The sequence below is a fragment of the Lygodium microphyllum genome, chromosome 19 (assembly GCF_053477565.2).
Source record: "Lygodium microphyllum isolate KBCC chromosome 19, Lygodium_microphyllum_v1.1.10, whole genome shotgun sequence".
Classification (NCBI taxonomy): Eukaryota; Viridiplantae; Streptophyta; class Polypodiopsida; order Schizaeales; family Lygodiaceae; genus Lygodium; species Lygodium microphyllum.
Window position 1 is genome coordinate 36430627 of NC_141153.1, and position 20334 is coordinate 36450960.

Here is a 20334-nt window from a genome sequence, read left to right on the forward strand (position 1 = left end):
ACTGGCTACTGTTGGTAGACTGCGGTGTTAAGTTCTTAGGTAGATCGGAAGTGGTCGTGTCTTTTGTTGCCCTTTGAGCATTCACTTGTGTAGATCGAGAGCTAGCTATGGTGGATTGCACAGGCATATCCTTAGGTTGAGAATTAGAGGTGGTGTCATGTCCCGCATCTTGGACATTTGGAAGCTCAGATTGAGATAGAGATTGGGATTGAGCAGCTGCACTTGACGATTATTGTTGTGCTTCATGTGTCCGTTTAGAGAAAGAGGGTGTAGGAGATTTAGGACTCTTGGGTGGACTTGGCACTGGCTAGAAGATTTGCTCGTTGCTGTTTGACGATTCTGCCATTTTCTTTGTTGAGCAACCAGCCTTATCATGAGCAACATTGCCCCTGTGGTGCTCATCATCCTCTTGGGAAGTCAAAGGCTCCTTGGGCACTAGTGGTCTTAGTGCACACCCAACGGTTACATCTATATCTGCTTGTTAAGCACGATAGGATGAGGATCTACCTTTCGAGCAGTCATGTTTGGTTTCTTGATTTCAATCGTGAGGGGCTCAATCACTTCAATGTTGTTGACTCGAGGCTTGGATTTTTGTTTAGATTACCTCTGCTTCTTTGCTTTTGATACAATATGACCTTTAGCTAATAGAGGTGGTTGAGCAGGGGGCTTTGGCACCCAAATCCATCGATTACCTGCGTAATGCCCTTGAGCATGTAGCAACACTTTGGATATCATCGCAACATTGTGTTGGCTCTCCATTGATACCTTCGTCTATAAGGTTTGGGCTTCTTTTGTGGTCTTCTACAATATTTGTAAGTCCAAAGCTTGTCCTTGGCATTATCTCCTGACATTCTTGTTTAAAGCATGGCCTCGCTCACTGATTCTCTTTTTTCAACATGCGCTTGTATAAACTCTTTCAACAAGTCATTGCTCTTGTTAGTAGGCTTGCTTGGTATGTCAAAGCATTCCTTGTCTTTTCCTTGAGGTTTGATGAGGTCACCCTTGCTAAAGGTTGTGATTATCCTCACACCTTGTAGTGTCAAGTGTATCCTCTATGCTACATAATCGGCCTCACACTTCATCGCCCTTTTGAAGGGTCTTCCTAAGAGGGTTTCCTTTCCACAATTTACACTATTTGGAGGAACATGGAATAGGATAGGCAAGCTTTCCATTTCAATAGTTACAAAGATTTTGCACTTCCCTATAAGTGCTTGTGGGTGTCCCCCATAAGGACTAAGAGTTACATTAGTTAGTGTGAGCTCTAGTTGGTCTAGTAGGGTCCATGCTTCATAGGTCAAGATATTAAAATCAGCTCCTTCATCGATGAGAGCATCAACATTATGCTCCCTTTTTGTGGTGAGTTTGATCCTAAGGTAAGCAGGCAGTACTATATCTTCATCTTCCAAATCTTGGCTTATAAATTCAAGCATTCTGATACATGCCTTTGAGTCCTCACATGCACAGCTAGATTTGGATTCTCTATTGATATCTTGGGTCATCTATGCAGTGATGTTCAAGGTGCATCTATCGTCAGGACTATCACGTCTAGTCATCCTCGCAGTTGTAACTTGATGTTGTTCCATTTCACTTTGACTAGATGCAGTCCGAATGCAATCTATATATGTTTTTGTGGTATAGTCTTTTTGCGCTTGTTGGCTAGATTGGCCCATTGAGATTCTAGGGTCTCTGTTTGTCTTTGTTTGGGTATGGACTTTTGGTTGTTGTTTTGCAAGTGAGAATCTATGCTTGTGTAGAGCCATTACTACACTAGGGTCTAATTTCAAGGACTTGTCAAGGCACGCATTTTCTCTCCAACCTACTTGGGGGAGACGCGGAGTGGGCAGAGCCCCCTCTGTAGGGATTTGGGGAGGAAAGTCCCCCCCGGCCTGCAAGGCCGTTACGCTAAACACCATGCGCGATTTGAAGGACCGTTTGTAGCCAAGTTTTGAACTACTTGCTCTAGATTTCAGCTTGCTGACAGATCTATGATGTGCTTTCAGCTCTCTACGGTCTCTAGGTTGGTTTCAAGGCTTAGATGTGTCAAATCTGTGTTCTATTCACTTGTCCGATTTTGACAGTTTTCTATCCGATTCTCAGAGGTTCGATTCTCATGAGTCTGATTATCAAAATTGGATATTCGATTCTAGGTTGGTCTGATCAGTTGATCAAACAACGGTGTGAGTCCCAGTGGTCCGATTATGGGTTGATCCGATTTTCGTGCATTTGATTTGACATGTGTTCGATTTTGGAGTGTTTGATTCTAGATAATTAGATTTTTTTTAATGTTTGATTTTTGTGTGTTTGATTTTCGTGCATCCAATTTTAGAAATCTGATTTTGGGAATCAGATGTCCAATTATGAGGTGTGTGATTTTTGTGCACTCGATTTCAGTTGGTCCGATTTTGAAAATCGGATGGGGTATGTCCGATCGGACATGATGGGTTTGTCCGAGTCCGAAAATTGGACCCAGTCCGATTTTGGGAATTGGACTATGGTAACAGTGTCCGATTCCTATGAACAAGTTTCAAGGATGATAAAAATCAACTCGATTCTAACGACTTTGATTATGAGGGATTGCACGAATTTCCAGAATGTAAGAATAGACCCTAATGAATGATTGTATATACCTGGAATAGCAAATAAATCCCAAAATAAAAATCGGCAAGCAAATCATATCCTCTTGCCTTGTTTTGACAAACCCTAATGCTTGTTTTTCTTTGTTTTTTCCTACCCTAATGCATCCAAATCACAAAGCAAATACATACACTACTCCAATCTACCTTTCCAAATCCAAAACACCAAAAATTTACTTGTTAAGGAGATCAAATATCTCTTCAAACTCCCTTGCTTCCTACTTATCTAGCTCAAGCACCAGTTCGAGGAAAACCCTACTTCAATGCTCGATTCGAAGCATGCAAACACTCAAGGCTTGAATCTGTTGGTCCTAGCAATGGAACCAAAATGTAGAGGTGAACTGCCAAGACCCACGAACCACTTATTATTTCAAGCATTCCAAGCTAAGCACTGATGGCTACTTCTCACATAGCCGATGCGCTATCTATCTCTAAGTGTAGTGAGCTTACTTCCATGCCCGATCGAGTTGCCTCCTCTCCCAAGCAGTCCGATAGCTCCATGATCCAAGTGCAAGCTTCAAGCGAGCTCCATCCTCAAGCTCCACACTCCAAGCTCCATTGCCATGAGCAAGAGATGGAGAGCTTTTCAACCACGGTTCCTCACCCTCAACACTCACTCCCTCACTCCCTCACACTCTCACACTCCCTCTCTCAAGCCCAAGCGAGCAAGAATAAGAAGAAGAAGAGGAGGAGATCTACTTTTGGCCACACACAAGAATGAGCTTCTCATTCACTTTTCAACTTTATATACAAAACCCTAAATCCCTTTTGGGCAGTTATCCCCTTATCCCCTTTTTTTTACATGGGCAGTCGTGGCTTAGGCTTAGGTCCTTTCCCATTGTCCTCCTATCTTCGTAGCTTCCTTCTTACCGCCCATCTACCTTTACAACTTGCATGAGTGAGAGCTCGACACTCTTAAAATAAATCACGATGCGCCTTGCGCTCTTTTATAAAAGTATCGACTTACGCTTTTTCTTGTGCGCCTTTCTCCTTGATTTATGACTTTTCTGCACTTGTGTTTCCATATTTTTCTTGGCAAGCCTTCAACTTCCTTTTCACTTTTTCCTTAGCTTTATCTTCTGCTTTAGATTTTTTGGATTTTCCACCTTGTTTGTCTAAGGGTTAATAATGCTTTAGAGACATATTCACCTCCATTATCTAACCTTAGGTATTTTAGCCTATATCTAGATTGCTTCTTAATAAGGGCAAGCCAACGTTGAAGGGTAGCAAATGCATCCAATTTTTGCTTTATGGAATATGCCTAGCTCTTATTCGAATAATTATAAATAAAAGTCATAAATTACTTCACGCCACTTGGTGAGACGGATAGGCTCACCTATACACGTAATGCCAAACTTCTTATGAGAAGTACATGTATGTCTATCATTAAGACAATGATCACATGAATGAAAGCATTTGTAATCAAGGGACGGAAGACACTAAAAATGAGAAAGCATTTTTATTCCTTTTAAGAACATGTGCCCAAGGCAAGGATATCATAAAGATATATGTGGTATATTAATCACAACTAAAACATGGTCAATAGACCTAGATACAAGCAAGGGATAGAGGCTCCCAATCTTAGCATCTCAAGCAAAGACAAGATTCCTACGCATAAACTTTTATACAGCATTATCAAAAGATACATGATATCCTGTATCATCCAACTGTTTAATAGAGAGTAGGCTTTTGGTTAAGGTTGGAATATGGCATACATCATACAAAACAATAGTACTACCTAAGAAAATTGCAATCTAATATCATCAATGCCAATAATATCTAATACCAAGTCATTTCCTAGTCTCATAGAACATGTTATGTTACGAAAGAAATAAAACCAATCCCTATGCAGGGTAACATTGAAACAAGGCCCTAAATCAAGCAGCCAACATTAAGGAAAATTGGACAAGGCATCAATCAACTCGCCAATATCAAGAGAAGAAGTTGTGAAGATGTAATCATCATCAGACTCAGGCTCCAAGGCATTTATCATCAATTTTCATGTTAGACTTATTAGAAACAATGTTGTGATTATCAGACTTATCTTGCACTTTACCCTTGAATTTCTCGTTGTGCTTATCACCATGCATCTAATGGTACTATGGCCTAATATGACCATGCTTTTCACAGTAATGACTTGTAAGAGAGGCCTTACAACCATGGCACTTACTGCGAGACAGCCCATGAGATTATGATCATTGTGAGTCTCTACCATGATAATCATTATTACTCTTACCATTATGTTTTTCCCTAACAATCAATGCATAAGAAGTATGAGCTATATCCATATTTTTCTTATTTATCTCCTTTGTGAGTAAGGCACCCTTAACATCCTGGAGTTTTAAACCATCTTTAGTATGCATGGCATATGAAAAGTGTCCCATGACTTGAAAAGTGTCACAAGTAAGAATAAAGGAGGAAGATTATCCTTAAACTCAATGCCCTACGAAGTTAACTGGTTGAAAATATAATGAAATTCATTCAAATGTGTGGACACACTAGTCCCTTCCACGAGTTGTTTTGACCAATACATTTATGAAGCATGACTTTTCATGTCATAAAGATTATATATATTATCCTATAATTGCCAAGCATCATCCTCAAGTGCCACAATATTTTATAAACATGTTTCGACAATGATAATATAAGGATAGACTTACATAGCTCATCCAACTCATCCCAAATATCTTGATCAATGCCTTTAGGCTTTACACTCTTGGTTTTCAAATCCATGGCATGCTTCTTTTAAACCAGTACCTACCATATCTACATCTTTCAATATGTGAAATTTGTGCTAACAAGCTTTTCAATATTAAAAATAGCACTATCATTCAAAGAATCAACCATAATGACATGATCCCAATGCCAAAGTCAAGAGTACATGCTATTTAAATAATTGCAAAATAGTCTCAAAACACAACCAAAGTAATGATAAATAGGAGAGAATACCAAAGTATAGAGCTATCCATTAACTACAAGTAATAAACTACCAAAGTACAACGTCTGATGAAAATTGTAATTATAGCAATGCTTTAAAAAATAATATTTATCAATCCAATTATGGAAAAATATCCAAGAAAGCAAGCTCCCACTGCCAGAGATATTCGAATAGCAACCAGAATACAAAAAAATGCAACTAATAGTGACTAAGCCTAGACCATCACTACCAAAGACTATTACAAACTCAAAGTGTTAGTAAACTACGTATCCCATAAACATATACATTACTAACAAACTGCTAAGGTAAGTATTGATGTCCAAAGCATATGTAATTAGATCAGCAGCCCACAAGTAGGAGTAATTGCATCCAATAGCATATTTATGAACCAAGAGTCCCACTGTCTCAAAAAACTAATCTAAACTATATAAAGAATCCAAAGCTCTAATGCCAATAGCAAGAAGCTTTCACTGAAGCAAATCCAAATGCCAAATGAGCAATACAAGCTCAAGACATCAAATACATGATGATCCAAAATCCAAGACACATCTAAAAGCATGAAATCCAAGTAAGTCTTCAAACTCATTATGTCAATGACTAAAGCAAGTGAAGCATAAATCCAAAGATCCAAAGCATTCAATGTAGCTCAAATATGAGTAGCAAAGTATATCATAACTATGTTCAGGCTCATACATCAATGCCAGACATCACCCTAGATGCATAGCACACTCGAAATACCACTCAAAATACCATATACGCACAATAGGTATTCAAAGCATAAAATTCATTGTTGTATGCTTGCTATCCAAACTATTATGATAGCAATAGACCTTTACAAAACCGAGTTAATCAATATTTAAACAATCCAAAGAGTATTCCAAAGTATAACCATCATACAGGCACCAAAATAGAGTCTCCAAAGCATCAAACATACATTATGGAATTTACTGTTTGTTTTCTAAACCAAAACTATTATATTCTTTGTGAAACAAAGAACTAAAAACTACATAGGATCAACTCTTTAAATACTTGACTTTGTAGCCCTTGTTGCATTCTTCGTTTTTAGCTATCGAACATCTAAATTCGATGTCATATGCAAAACTTATAACCGAAATACGAAAGTGCTGTCAAGTTGCTATAGTTATCCATGACTTCAATAATATACTTTATATCTAAATGAATAGAATGGTTGCTTCTCAGCTCAATAAGCACTCAATAAGGCTCACTAAGTCCTAGGAAGCTCCTTAAAAAGCCAAGAGCAAGCTTGAATAAGCCGAGAGAAGGAATGACTCAACACATACCTTAAGAGGAAGAAACAATGGTTGCCATGAAGCCTTGAGCTGAAGCTTTGAATTCAAGTTGAAGCAAGATAAATAAGCTCCTCGAATGCCCTCTCTAATACAAGTTAAAAGGTAGAGCCCAAGTGAAAGCACACAAGTGAAAAGCAAGAGCAAAGCAAGAACTACGATGGATAGAGCAAGAGAGAGAGGAACTACGTATATAAGAACTCCAAGAGTCATAACATGTGATTGGTCTTTCTTTATTCAATAGTCACTAAAAGAATAAACAATAAAGTGGCAATGATGGGCACCTGCTACTATAGAGTATGTATCTGCTGTCATGGTATGTGAAGTATATATAGGGTGGTGTAGGCATAGGTGCCTTTATCCCCAACATTGAGGTCTTACAAGACACACAACACACAAAGAATGCACACAAGATAGAAAGTCAAAAACCCTAATATTTCTTCTTCCTCTTTTCTTCTCTATTATGACAGATTACCAAGAGAGAGTATATCATAAATAATATACAAGCGAAAACATATTGCGAACACGCTAACTAGAAAGATAACTAGATAGATATCCCATAACTTGAGTAGGTGGACTAGCTGGAAGCTTGAAGAGAGCCACAGCAAAAGAAGAGGAAGTTGCAACCTCACCTACCAAAGATTAATAGGTTCACCTCCCTCTATTGCCAAGAAGATAATTGATGAAGCCACAAGAGAAAAAAGCTACAACAAAAGAAGAGAAAGTGTCAAGCGTCTTCTTGCAAGTTCAACTTCATCCACTGTGGTGAAGGGGAGAGGGGATTATTCTTTCAAGTTCAACTTCATCCACTGTGGTGAAGGAGAATGAGGTGACATTATTCTTTACAAAAAGGAAATGAGATTTGAGAGAGAGAGAGAGAGAGAGAGAGGTACATTGACAATACAAAAAATGAACATCCAACTAGAAATTCAAATATTACATCTAACTTTTGCAAAATTATACCTATATGTTATGGGATCTCCTTCTGAGGAGTAGAGAAATGTAAATGTTGGACCGTGTCCTATTACAAATGCAAAATCGATATTAGAGTTTAGTGTAGTGTGAGTCTTAAACGCTTTTGGCCGCGAGGCCGTATGGAGTGTCTTGTGTGTCTTGGAGGTCCCCAACTAGTGCTAGAGAGACCCATCTCTTAATTCCATAAGCACAAGCACCTTGCACCGGCAGACACCCTCCTAAGTAGTGCATCTTCTTTTCTTTCAAGTATAATCACAAGCCCCGACCTGCAACTCGAGATCCCATCATCCATGTAGTGCACTGAATTGGTTATGTGCAGTCATTGTTAATTCGATGTTGGGACATATCAAGAATACAAAAACTTCACATGCAACTTGGACAATTTTTGAGATTCAACTAAAGCAAGAATTGAATACCTTGAAAAAAGGAAAAATGTATATAAATGAATATGTGTTTATTCATCTAAAATCTAAAAAATAACCCACTTTTACAACTAGCATGCTTTAGTTTTATGTTTGATTTTGTCCATATAAAAAATAAAACAATTGGACAATCCAAAAGTCAAACTATGCCCAAATACAATGTCCAATAATGAAATGTAAATCAAACACCCATGCGCATACAAAATAACATAATATTTATCAAACACTTCAATAAACAAATGCACCTAAATAAATATTAACACCATGCCTTTATACGCAAATTAATAGATTATTATAAGATTAATTAAACTAATTAATAGATAATAAATTTGGATTGGTATAGCAAAAGATGTTTAAGTATTAAGGGTTCCCAAGGGGAATCGATGCCATACAATCTAAGTGCCTCAACTGGGTACCAAAAACGAAAAGAAAGTGGATTAAACTAGAGTCAATAGCTCCATCTCTACACTTGAAGCAAAGATTTTTGAAGTTGATTTTGGAAGGAAACCGTGTATTTATTATTGATATATTCCACTATTTGCGATCGAAGGATGGTGCCGCGCAATTTTTTTGCCATGCGATAACAAATCAAATTAATAAACAAGTAAAATTTACGTTGTAAAATGGATTTTGGCTACACTAGGGCACTTACGTCGTGAAGCTATCCCCTAAAGGGTAGGGTACTAGGGGGCTCGGTTGAGAACATTTAATACATGCATTGCGTGGAAGTTGATGGTGAGGAGCAGTTCGAGGGGAACTTTCTTCACCGCGCCGGTCATGGGTGACGCGTCACCCCAACCAGTTAATATAGTAAAGCGAACCAACCAGGCATTGCCCCCCACACCAAGAAAAAGGAAAAGACTATATTGCATCAAGCTTTTCATAAAGTATCTTGAAAGTAAAGTGATCCTTCGGTGCAGTTACCAGTACTCCTTATGGTTGGATTTCCGACCAATGATTTCATATCTCCACATTTAAAAAGATTACTTTCAGGACTGTTGGAAAGTATCGTAAAGTGCTTCAGTATATACAACCACCAGATTCTACTTTCCCTTTGAAGAAAAATCATGACGTTCGAAAGCGATTCAATAGTTTGTATCCAGGAATTTTGTAGCCTGCTACATCAATTTTACAAATCAAGGGTTTTGCAACGTTTATCATTTTGAAGTTAAGTTTCAAAATGGGAACTCTCACAAACCGGCCACCAAGTACATGTCGATTTATGAGAACCAGCACAATTTTACATATAACGCTTTTCCTTCTGAAGTTTCTTCATTTGCAAAGCTTGCGATTGCTTTTTTATTAAACGGCCCTAAACCCTGAAACAGTGAACACTGCTTCAAAATAGGATTCTCACAAATACGGCAAAATTCATGTGACTAATTGTGATCGACAACACGCGCATTAGCCTGCAAATTTCTTTGGCCGTACCGGAGCATTTTGCGCTCATACCAAGAATCTCGATCCGCGAGACTTGCTCATCTCCTTATTCTTGAACAAGACAACTTACAGCAGAGTTTCGTAATCTTTCATTCTTCCCTTCCGCACGCAAAACCCGTTCTTCCCTGGCAAAATGTTAAATAAAGAAAGCGCAACTTGTAGATTCCATGGCTGATACCTAACCGCGATCTCTGCGATGATGCGATCGAGTCAGAAACAACTTGCGTGCAACCTTTCGCATGTAAGTCTAAACATCCAAAAGCTGCAGGAGAAAGCAGGATCAAAGTTTTTAAACTACACGAACACGTCTCTTATTGCATCTACACGTACGAAAGCTCATCACATCCAAACATGACAACGCTACGAGGGAAAGGAAAACCAAAGGCAAGCAAACAAGCAAACAAAAAAGTAGAATATTATCAATCCTTGCATACCATGGAAAGATCCTGCCTTACAAATTATGGACACATACAACACGGTTTTGGATTGAAGGATCTGGAAAAGGGAAAGTTTCCGGGTGAAGATCAGCCCATCCAAGATTCAGAATAAACCTTCAACAAACGTTTCTAAATATTACAACGCGATTAATCTCTGTAAGAATGTTGGATTATACAAAGACGCCGAGTGACCTTCCCAGCTTTGCTACAGAGGGAGAATGCCTCCCCGGATTAGCCTGAATGGCCTACAAAAATTATATCTAGGACAAGTACAAACACAGCACATCGTTAGGGAGCCCAGGACAGCATTACAGACTCCATACACGACTCCGCTTGAGAGACTTGGCGTTGTGAGGCTCCATTGAGAACCTGTTAACAAACAGAAGAAGGTTCAACACCCTGTGGTATGCAACAAGCACATTCAGAGCAGGATAAAACTCAATCATGATGCATGATATTCTAGAGCTTCAAAGAGCGCAAAATAGAACTCGTGCAGCTTTTGATGCATATGGGATCAAAATCTACAACATCAGACGGCGAAAGAAAAAACTCGCTCGACATCTATGAGACATACTTATTAGGCTTCTTCCACCGAATAAAGAGAATTCTGAGGGAGCAAGAGATAGAATTTAGTAATTATCATCCAGACTGCACGGCTACTTCCAAAACCACCAAGATTAGATGCAGAAGCAAGATTCGGAGAGATTAGCCAGTAAAAAGACACATACGTTAGGTTCCTGCCCAGGCATCTGCTGGTGAGACTGATATGGATGCTGCTGGTGCTGAGGGAGGTTAGAGCTCTGGCTCTGGCTGGAGCAGCGAGAGAAGTCGAACATACTGAGAGCGTGCGTCTCGTAACTGCAGAGGGCACCAGCGCCGGCAGAGGCGAGGCCTGCAAAAGAGCCGAAGGCGGCCATGGAAATATGCGTGAGAGGAGGAGCAGGGGGGAGGAAGCCTTCAACACAGACAATGAGAGAGAGAGAGAGAGAGAGAGAGAGAGAGAAGTTTCCTAGGAGGAAAACCACGCAAACGAGGACGAAACACCGCTTCTGCTAGTTTCGGTGTGCTTTATGTAAGCCTGCGGCGGCACACTTGTCAGCCCTTCATTCGCCTTAGACATCTGATTGGGAGTTCCTTCTCCTCCTCGACCCCACCTGTTCGATATTTTATTCGCCAGTTGGCTTCCGCCTCTTCACAAAATTCAATTTGCGCTTTTAAAATCGAAGAAAACTGCGAATTTCACCCTTTACTAAGTAAATTATTGAAAAATTCTGTGTGTGTCCCTCTCTCGTTCTCTCTGGCTCTCTATCTCTCTCCGTGTCTCAATCATTGCAGCACATGGTCCTCGTAGCTCAACCACATGAATCTGGTCCCTCTTCCACCCGCAAACTCTCTCTCTCTCTCTCTCTCTCTCTCTCTCTCTCTCTGGGTCTAAAAATCGCCTCCCTCTTTTTCTCAATAATGCAACTCTCTTCTCCCTCTTTTTCTCAATAATGCAACAACGCACCTTCAAGTTTACACTTGCACTTTTAGAGTCGAGACACACGTAAGTCCTTGAACTTGTGGGCTGACTTGTCACTCAGCTAGTGTACCATCCTACATCCCCACACCATGTATAAGGGACAGGACTCGCCCATGTCAATAGGTGAGTCCAAAAAGTCCAAGAATAACTACATGTGGACATGAGACTTCACTTCGATAACCTATCAGGGCCCACTCAAGAGTGCCAGTCTCGAGACTTAGCTGAGTTAATGTAGTCCCTCTAAAAATGAGCGTACTACATCGACTTCAAGAAGCATTGCATATGTGGCAACCAACAACAGGAGCAAACGCATGGCCAACATGTTCTTTCTCTCCTCTGACAATAGTCATGCTTTCTCTCTCCTAGTTGTCGTTGAGCTCACGTCACAATTCATGGTCAGGCATGGCTGTGTTATCTCACTAGCATTCCCACACATGCTCAAGTCGATTGTGGCAGCATAGCTCTAAAAACTACAATGTATAGTCAAGTGCATTGAAGAGGCACGAGAGAGAGTGTGTGTGTGTGTGTAATTTTGAGAAGAGAAAGTGAGTGGATGAGAGAGAATGTACCACATGAGAGATGGGATGACTACAAACCAATAAAGATATACAGCATCATCCAAACTTCTCCAAGTTAATGGAGTATCTACCATTTTGGAGGGTATGCCATTCACAGCAATAAGTTTTGTTTTTGAAGGAGGCCTAGTTAAATCAAGTTAACTTCGTAGGCCTCATGAGCTTTTTTGTCGATTGAGTTAACTCATATATGTCAATGTGGCTCTTAAGGTAGTGTCATACTAGATACTAGAGCTTCAAAGTCAAGGTAGCTACGTTTTTTGTAAGGAGCAAAATGACATGTCACATCATATTCACTTTACTTGTAAGACTACCATGAAGTCTAATTTGAGCTCAACGTGGCACTGCCCTTAAGAGCTAGGTTTCATGAAGTTAGTAATGACAGTCTTAAGCTTCAATATGTCTCTTCCCTCCATTGCAACTACCCAAATGAAATTTGTAACCCTCTAAATGCTTGAGAGCATATATGTCTAGGCAACTCACAATGAGGAGTAGAAAAGAGCATGATCAAGGGGTGTCACATTTTTTTGTCACTCTATCAATCCACGAACCCTATCAAAGGAGGGGGATTTGGGTTTCACAAAGCTTTGAAATCGCCTACATGCCTCTTAAGATGACTAGTACTATTGTCATCATAGGAGTACTAAGGAATCATATTGCCACCAGGGAATATTGTTAGTCAATCGATGGGATGCGCAAATGAGAGATGTGGTTCTTACAAACTTTGAGTGAAAACCATCTCACTTTTCATAGTGGCAATTTTTGTTGTACCACTCTAAAAAACCATTACCCCTACTCCATCCACGAGACGTGACTCTAACCTACATTACACAAATATATTTGCATCATACATGTGCTAAGTAACAAAAGTCCATGCATCTTGGCTCTTAAGCACATTTTGCCACCCTTAAATTTCATGTCTTTTTACGGGAATTGACTTATGCCAACCCCAATTCTTCATAATTATCAAGGTTAAAAATAGAGAGTATTTAAGCCCTTAAGCTTCAAGAAATATCAAAGATTATGAATTGGATACTAGTTCATGTGAAAATGAGCTAGATACCATGGATTATGGATTGTCTCACAAGTTCAAGCTTTAAAAATTTTACCTTGAGTTAAGCTAAGTCAAGTGGACATGCAACACAATTGATGTCTTACATTTTTAATTACTTGCATGAAATGATTGAGAATGCATGACTTCTCACACACACACACACACACACACACACACACACACACACACACACACACACACACACACACACACACACACACACACACACACACACACACACACACACACACACACACACACACACACACACACACACACACACACACATGTCTATGTGCATGCGTAGATGTTCACCCATGCATGTGCATGTGTGCTTGCATGTGCGTTTGTGTGTGTTTCCTTCTGTCCTTCCCAATATCCCTTTTGGAAGGGAGTGTACATTAATTCTAGGATGTCTAAGGTTCAAAACCCTCAACTTGGCAACTTTGGGATGATTTAGCCTTCAAGAGTCTTAGGAATGTTATAGGCATCAAAGTACTAAAAGAAAACGTGCTTTACACTAAAAAAACTAGAAGTGGATAGTAGCAATAGTTTAAGAGAAAAACATAGAGAGCTTCACTCCTCATCTCTAACATTTGTTTGTATACTCTCCCTATGATTTTGCTTTCCCTTCAAAGTAGGTCATGTTGTTGATGGTTAAAGGCCTTGTTAGGTTGTCTTTATCACCAAGATGTGTATTTTAATTTAATTAAAAGAGAAAGCATTGAAGTTCATATATTGTTAAATTTTAAGAATGCCCCTATGATACATGGGTTTTTCATAAAATATACTAGCATTCCACGTGCGCTTGGCCATGAAACGGCAAGCGAAGTTGCCATTTCGCTCAACAATTCATGTCTCATCTTTCTCTCTCCTCTTTTTCCTTCGTGTTTTTAATTTCTCTCTCTCTCTCTCTCCCCCCAATTCCCTACGTCTAATTCTCTCTCTGTGCCTTCTATTTTAGTTTATTTTCTCCTCTCATGGTTCTCTCTCTCTCTCTCTCTCTCTCTCTCTCTTTTCTCTCCCTCTCCACTTTTTTCATTTTCTTCTTCTTCTTCTTCTTCTCTCGCTCTTCATTCTCTTTAAAAAAATTCATTTCTCTCTTTCACTCTTTTTTAAATTTTATATTTCCTCTCTTTATTATTCTCTCTCTTTGTGTTCATATTCTCTTCTTTTTCTTTCTCTCCTTTTCTTTTATGTGTGTTTCTTCTCTCTCCTCTCTTTTCCTTCTCTCTCTCACCTCTATTTTTTCTTCTCTCTCTCTCTCTCTAAAATTTTATCTTTTCTCTCCCTGTAATTCTCTCTCCATGTATCCTCTCTCTCTCCCCTTCTTATTCTTCTTTGTCTTCCTTTCCCTCCCTCAGTCTCTCTCAAAGTATGTAAATTTTATTTTCCCTATCTATAATTCTCTCTTTATGTTCATATTCTCTTTCTCTCTCTTTATCCTCTCTCTCTCACCTCCCCCTTTCTTCTCCTTCCCTTTCTCCTCTTTTTCTTCTCTCCCTATCTTTTAAATTTTATCTTCTCTCTCTCTCTCTCTCTCTCTCTCTCTCTCTCTCTCTCTCTCTCTCTCTCTCTCTCTCTCTCTCTCTCTCTCTCTCTCTCTCTCTCTCTCTCTCTCTCTCTCTCTTCTTCTTCTTCTTCTTAAAGTGTGTGAAAAACTACGTCAAAAAATTTTTAACTTAAAAAATATTTTAAAAATATTTAATCAAATAAAGGTTTTAATTAAAAAAATTAATCTAATTGAGAGAGAGGGGAGGGGGTTTTAATTTTAAAAAGGGAGGTAAAAGAGAGAGATTGAGAGAAAGCCTAAGCCCTACACATTGGGGGGGGGGGGGGAAGGAAAAAGGAGAGATTACATGTGAGAGAGAGGGGAAGGGGGTTCTAATTTTAAAAAATGGGGTTTGGAAAAGGGGGTAGGTTTTGGAAACCGTCTGGAGGTTTGGGGCTTTTCGAATCTATAACCAGAATAATGTAGGGTAAAGGGGCCAATAGATTGTCATCTAACAATCTTCCATTATAATTTTTTCCAATTGTGTTGCATAAATGTTTTTTAATGGTCAAATTATTTATATTATATAGAGCTCAAAGAAAAAATATTAGGATATTTTGATATTTTTATCAAGTAGCCTTAGTTACAAATGAAAGGTTCATAAAAGATAGACAGTGAGGAGCCAATAGAGTGACACTCGAGGATGCATTACTTTAGGGTTTTACAAAATCTAAAATATAAAAAAATATACATGGCTCAATTGTTTGACTTAAGTTAAGCTCATTTGCACTTGTTAATTGACTAAAAAGCCACAATATCTTTCTTGTAAAATTGGCACTCAATCTGGGTGGGGTGTGTTTTCCTTTTGGAGGGTGCTACTTTATTGACCCCTTTACCCTAGTAGCAAGATATGGATGCTTTCACATCTTGGTTTGGAGAAGCTCCAAATGATGTGATATGTGTATATTAATAAGCCCCAACTTTAAATAAATGAGGCTTGTCCCTAAGCGTATCGAATTGGGATTGACATATCTATGACCAAAAACATTAATGTCATATTTGATGTGATCATTTAGGTGCTTAATGTTGTTGTGAATGAGTCTAAGCTATTGTTAGAAATATAAATGCATGTCTTTGTGATACTAAAGGCGGTCTAGCTTGTGGCCCTTATAATAATTGGCTCTCCTAGACTTTGTGGTTATGCTAGGAGGTCACTAGATTGTGCTTTTGGAAGAATCCTACAACCTACAATCTATTTTTAGACAAAAAATAAACGTTTATGCACTGGATACTCAAAGTAATCAATTTTTTTTGCTATTTCAAGGCACAAAAGGCATGCTACAAGGTTACCTTATGAAACATTAAGGAAACATGTTTTGACATTTGACCAAGTCATTTCTAAATGAAAAGACAAGCATTTATTTGATGTCCACACTTACCCAAACCATATAATGCTTGTATTAACCTTGTTTTAGCTCAAAATAATGTGCATAAACAAAAAGTTGAAAGTTAACAAACATTGATGAAGGATGGTTTAAGCTTTGTTACGATACTTTTCTAAATTAGAAAATTCATTTTTTCATTGTGCAATTAGTTCCATATGCCAAGCATATGATGTTTAAACAATGACATCATTAATGTGAAAGTGTTTATTTGGACATAATTATAATTAACAAACAATAACCTACAAATGGCAATCCTTGTCGTATTGAAGTTAATTATTAGAATGCACTAAGTGTGAATTCTAGTCTTCACAAAAAGTTGCACAAGTAAATTACTTAATCCTATATACCACCACTTATGTTAAGACAATTACTTGTAGAAGTGATGGTAGAAGCTTGTTGAATAGGTTAAGCACCTCTCTAACAACAAGGTATAATGTTGCACACACACACACACGGATATATGAACACAATTGTATGTTTGCCACTATGTGTGTGAATCTATAGTTCTTCATTCAAACACACACATGAATGCACAAACACACATGTAGGTAAATCCAAGAAATATAATTCTTTTTGTTGTCTTAGTTAAAGAGTAAATATGATACATATATCATAAGCAAACATGCGTTACAACACACATGATCAAAAAGTGTGACAATAACTTAGAGAGAGAGAGAGAGAGAGAGAGAGAGAGAGAGAGAGAGAGAGAGAGAGAGAGAGAGAGAGAGAGAGAGAGAGAGAGAGAGAGAGAGAGAGAGAGAATATATATTATGCTATGGTACAAGCTAGCTTGAAAATGAACCATGAAGAGTCTCTTCATTGTAAGGTTTGGTTTCAAACCATCTCCTTTGAGTTGTTTTCTATTGCGATTACCTTTTTTCATTTAGTACTTGAAGATTTTTCAATATTCTATAAGATGATGTGACAAGTATGGGGAAAGGAGAGGTTGGATTCACCTTGCCCTCTCTTTTCAAAGCTTTTTGAGACCTAGTGGTTACAAGTTTGGGAATTATAATGTTGGGAGATGCACCTCCTCCTTTGGGAAGGATTGCGAAGGATGAGGATCCCAATGCATCAAGCTCAATTGTTCATTTGCCTTTTGAGCTACATTATTTGTGCATAGCTATAATGCTAGTATGGATTTTCCTTACTCTCTCTAGATAATGTTGTGAGGGGTGTCACTGCCTCATGGTTTTGGGTGGGGGGCGATCGCAAAGACATGTACCATGAGTAATGAGAAATTTCCAATAATTACTAAATTATACATACTCTTAAGAGACTAGTATTACTCCCAAACCCAACTAAAGCAAAGATACTCCTAAGAGGCTAATAGGACTCCTAGAAAAAGGACACACCAATAAACTAAAGCAGACATACTCCTAAGAGGCTAGTACTACTCCCAAGAGGCTAGTATTTATTATGTATTTTGCATTAATTTAATCAAGCATAATAGTCATTGGAAAATCTCAACTCTTTTGTGTGTGCAAGCCTCTTCCAAAAGAATTGCTTTGGTGTAGCTCTATATCGAAAGAGTGACATTACTTTTTAACAAATGCATGCTTGAATGGATTGTATACCTTTTCCTTCATTTGCTTATTCTTGTCCTCAATCATATATCCTTTGTATAAAGCATTAGATCCCAAATGTTACTTTTTCATGATACTGTGAAATTATAATACATCATCAAATGACATGAGACATGTGGTTCCACTAAAATATTGGGTAGTCAAGCTTAAGCTATTCCTAAGCACCTTGCATTCAACTTTATAGACTTGAGTCCTTTTATGGAAGCACATAAAGGTCACTAAGATATTTTCTCTAAGAACAAAATATTAGTCCTAGATCTCCATTTGAACTCAATTTTTGAATGCTCTAATTACATCCCATAGCTTCAATAAGTCCTCATTCATCTTCTTGTTGGTCTACAAAAAGTGCTACCCACATGCAAATTTTTTCATGTAGCCCCTCCCTTTTCATCATCATCCTTTGTCTCACTCCGAACTAGCTTTACTTCTATACACTCCCCAAATATATTTGCATATAGGACATATCAAAGGCATCCTTTATATGTGCCATCCTATCTTTGGTATTAAATTTACCCATCACAACTTTCCAAAGGGCTAAATTAAATTTTGGACTCTCTTCTTCCAAGTTTCTAGTGTTAAAAGGGAATAAGCATTTTTCAAGTTGCTAGCTAATTTGGTCGTGCGCTCCCCATCTCATTTAATGACATCATTACACTTTTGGCATTTCCACATGAGCTTGCCTTTATGAGAGACCAAAACTTTGAGCATCACACTTGATTGGATGTAGCAACAAGTTTTGTTTCCTTACTTCCCGGGTTAAGGTGCCTCATAGTCCTCTCTAAAGGCCACTAATCCTTGGTGGCTCTATCCCAAATATCTTCCCACTTCCAAATTCATTTGTTGTGAATTTTTCTTGATAGTTTTGACATGAGATGGGTTGGCTAATACCTATGAGCTATTAGGACTAGCCCTACATTTGCAATAAGAAAATATCACCCATGTGATCTTGTGCACTCTCCCACTTAGTGCCTTCAAGTAATAATCTCCAATTCTTGAATAATTTTGATATTGTATCTACAACTTTAATGTGGGATTTAGCATCCCTTACCAATAGGGCATCATCCCACCTAACTAGGGACCATTTACAACCATGCAATTTAGCACATATAGCTAATAATTCATGTTATCTATCAACAGCTATTTTAGATTTATTCTCTTCAAAAGTGACAACCTTATAAGAGTAGCCTTGTCTTTTAGCTTTTCTGTGTATGCCTCCCCCTCTACATTTGTCTAAAGTGACTAAATCCCAATAGATTGTAACTATTGATTTCTTGTCCCCATAGTTTCAAATGAAGTCTTTGAATATCCTCTCAACAAAGACCATACCATCTTGATGTGGGTTAAAACCATTGCTATAAAGATGATCAAGTTTGTTAAGATGATTCTTAAAATTGACACTCCCTACAAATATATTTGAACCAATGTATCCTTTGCTTCATAGTGATACCTACTCCAAGAGGAGCTTGCGGACATCTAAAGATATCATCATGCTCACTAAGTGTGGAGCCATATCCCATTAGCAAAGAGGCCTAGAAACATATCCTAAATACAAGAGATAGCATTTGGCAAAAATATATACTTTAGATAGACCATTGTGTAAATTGATTAAAGCTCCATGAGTCTATCTACATTTCCTTTCTTTTCATGTACTATAGTGGAATTGCCATCTACAAAAGGATTGGAAACTAGCCCTTTTTTTTGAAATTTATTGTCCATTTTTTGTAATAGCAAATTGTAATGATTGCAAACAAGAGTGATGCAAAATGGCAACCACACAACTAAATTATCAAGGGGAAAAGGTTTTGAATTTGACCCATTGACATACATGTAGGCCTCTACCCTTGAAAAAAGAGCTTTTACCATTTTTAGAAAACCATCACCAAAGTTCAGCTTATCATGTCTATTTAAACAAAATGACATCTATGATATTTTCATTTGCTAGTTTATTAAGATCATAATAAGTGGTTCCACTTTAGAATTGTACCTAAAGATTAAAAAATATCAAAGCACTTAGAATTGAAAAATTTAATGAGAACCAAAAAATACAATGTACTTGCTCACAAATTAAGCCATAGAGACAAAATAATGATAGACAAGTTAAGCTACTTATGTCAATGTAGAGGAGCTAATTTTGAATTGCCAAAACAAATTATAAGATTGGGGTTTTTTTAAATTTTACATCAACCATTGTTTGGTTGTTGTAGTGGCCCTTGGGTTACAACCATATTTGTCTTCTTGGGCTTGTGGTTGTCATTATCTTTGTTGCTTGGTGCTTTGCCACACATTGTAATGACAATGGCTTCATTTTCTTCTAAGAATGCATGTTTAACATTGAGAAATTTAGTGAGACAAATTTCTCATACAACAAAGAGCAAATTTTCTCGTATGGGAAATAGCAAATTTACAATGTACTGGTACAAAAGAGGCAAATTAAGCCACTTGAATTGGTCAGTTTAAAGCTTGAGGACATGTAAAACAAATGTGTGGGATGAGATGGAAGAGCTTGCA

The 20334-nt window shown here is 38.1% G+C and overlaps 1 long non-coding RNA gene across 1 annotated transcript; it reads right to left on the reverse strand.

Annotated features, from left to right (window-relative positions):
- Positions 1 to 10060: 10060 nt before the first annotated feature.
- LOC148019748 (uncharacterized) lies at positions 10061 to 11274 on the reverse strand. The gene is made up of 2 exons (XR_015694867.1): positions 10881 to 11274; positions 10061 to 10521 (listed from the first exon to the last, which is right to left on the reverse strand). It is a non-coding gene; the product is annotated as an uncharacterized LOC148019748 (long non-coding RNA).
- Positions 11275 to 20334: the final 9060 nt, after the last annotated feature.